At 58.6% G+C, this 2,500-nt stretch overlaps 1 protein-coding gene across 1 annotated transcript in view; it reads right to left on the bottom strand.

The window, feature by feature from the left end:
• Shc (SHC-adaptor protein) overlaps window positions 1–2,500 on the bottom strand; it is an 82,219-nt gene that overhangs the window by 78,746 nt on the left and 973 nt on the right. Inside the window, exon 1 of the mRNA XM_086537461.1 lies at window positions 1–2,500. This exon is cut by the window's left edge and continues 267 nt beyond it; it is cut by the window's right edge and continues 973 nt beyond it. The gene's annotated coding sequence lies outside the window, so the exon portion shown is untranslated.

Genomic DNA, 2,500 nt, shown 5'->3' with positions numbered 1-2,500 from the left:
AGCCAGCGGTGTTTACTGCTGTTGCCTATCTTAAATCGGTGTGGGTATGATCATGAGTTTTCTGATATTTTTCACATTATCCAGACTTTGTTTGTCTGTTTACACCTACAATGATCTATTCATGAAATACTTCCTTGGAAGAGCAAACCCAAACAAACACGAAAGGGAAGACACACGCTTTCACTGGGATTACGCTCTGTATCAATTGCCTCGCGGAGCCATAGGCCTACATTTCTCTTTCTCTCGGGAGCATCGTTATTTTCACCGCGTGTGCATGGCAGCCCGACGCAGATCAGCTGATCGTGAGCTTACGGACTGGCCGCGTCTCTTCTCACAGCCACAGCAGTCATCGGGGAAGCCACAGAGAACATGGCGTATTTTGCTGTAAGGGAAGCCGTGTGTTCCATCGGGTCGTCCCCCAGCTAGAACGCCCACTGAGTGCAGCCTTGGTGTTCTCGTGAGGTGCCGGCACGAGCGAGACACTGTGCCCGAGCGGCGATGCTGAAGAGGAGCTGGCTCGTAGCAGGTGTTTGGGTGCGCTTGTGTGTGTGTGTGTGTGTGTGTGTGTGTGTGTGTGTGTGTGTGTGTGTGTGTGTGTGTGTGTGTGTGTGTGTGTGTGTGTGTGTGTGTGTGTGTGTGTGAGAGAGAGAGAGAGAGAGAGAGAGAGAGAGAGAGAGAGAGAGAGAGAGAGAGAGAGAGAGAGAGAGAGAGAGAGCTAGCGTTGGATGTAGTGCACGGTGAGAGTCGGGCGAAGGAGCTGCTCCAGCCACTCTCCTCCCCTCGGCTACCTGCGCCAGCCAACAGCTTCCACCCGCTTCAGCCGCTTCTCCTCCGGCGGGGCTCTGGTTAGCTGCACGCTGGCTCTTCGTTACCAACACAAACACACAAACACGTCGACGCTGGTATTCGTGGCTGTCGTTCGTGGTCGTGGCGGGTGGGGTGGGGGGAGGGGGAGATTCGTGCCGTTGCAATGGCGTTAAGGATGGCAATGGCGATAGCGAGCGTGTTGCATTAGCCCAGGGAACTGGCTTGGTGCCAAAACGAGGCAGTCGTCGTCCGCCGCTGCCGCCGCCGCCGCCGCCGCCGCCGAGGTGTTTGGTGCTGGCCTTCCCTGCCTGTGCCTCATCCACACTTCACATGCACTCGCCTCGACCGCCTTCCCGGCAGGCGCAGCCTCCCCCGCCGCCGGAACAAGAATGCCGCAAAGTCCAGACCGCTCAGACGCGTAGATCTAAATATATATCCAGAAGGCGCGGGGACGAGAGGCGTAGAGCGAACGGGCGGGCGTGGTGGGGGCGGCCCGCAGTGCAAGTGCAGTGACCTGGGGTGACCCACGTGCCGCTAAGGTCAACGTGGACGACCTTGAGGCGGGGAAGCGACGACGCTGTTCCTCGAGGCAGGTGGGCAAGGGCGACCACTACGAGAGCGGCAGCCGGGCAGGGGGTGGGGTCTCGGTTATAGGGAGTAGGGAGGTGGGTGGATGGGCACGCCGGGCTCGGGGACTGGCTGACTGGCTAGCTGGAGGAGGGGGTGGGGGAGGGAGCGGTGGAGAAGGTCAGATAAGGTGACTCGCCAGACACAAACACAGACAGACAGACCGACAGTCAGGCAGACAAACAGACAGACAGACAGGTGTCCGCCGTTATCCCGCCCTCTCGCCGTCGCCTTGCCCGCGGGTCATAGGTGCCCCGAGGCCTCACACACGCCCGACACCTGCTTTGGGGGCGGTGCACAGCGGGCCAGGTACCCTCGCTCGTCCTCCGCGCTACACTTGCTCCTCGCGCTGCCCTGCTCCTCGACACTGATTCATATTCTCGCCTCGCACACGAACCACACCGAGTTATGCAAAAAACGCTCGCAGAGTCGACTTTGGTAATGTGCGTTTCTTTTTCTATTTGATTGCCTGCGACACCTCGCTCTTCTTGAGCAATCGAAGGCAGAGGCTGGTGGCACAGTGCTTTCTTTCGTTCACCTGATTTCTGCTTTTCTTTCTCCTCACTTGTATACACGACACCGAGGGCTTCCTTCTCGGTCACTCGAAGACGCAGGCACACTGCTACGTCTTAGCAGGTACTGTTAGAGGCTCTTAGAGGCTCGTCGACTCAGCCCGCTAGCACTTCACTCGCCCCTTCTGCTGCTGCTTCTGCTGGGACATGCATGAACATCCCCTTGCTCGACCATGAGAAGAGGGGCGTGTTGGAAAAGCAGGAGCAGCAGGCGCAGGAATCGGATGTATTCAGCTGGGACGGTATCCCTTGGTTCCTACAGGATATGTGGCGGTGAGAGGGGAAGGGTAGGGGAGGGGAGAGCAGGACGTGTTAGAAGGTACGTGAGGTGGGCAGCAGGAGGTGGGTAGTGAGGGGGGCAGGTGGGCAGACAGGTGAGGTGGTGGGCGTAGCAGTGAGAGTGTCTAGCAGAGAGGTTGGCGGATGACTCCGGCAAAGGGTGGTGACGCTCTGTCTCGACCTACACACACTCTCTCGCACCTCCTCACGCCTTC

Source organism: Penaeus japonicus, unplaced genomic scaffold (assembly GCF_977035675.1).
Source record: "Penaeus japonicus unplaced genomic scaffold, GWHDUDI00000001_assembly GWHDUDI00000006, whole genome shotgun sequence".
Lineage (NCBI taxonomy): Eukaryota > Metazoa > Arthropoda > Malacostraca > Decapoda > Penaeidae > Penaeus > Penaeus japonicus.
This window is presented reverse-complemented; position numbering and strand designations above follow the sequence as displayed.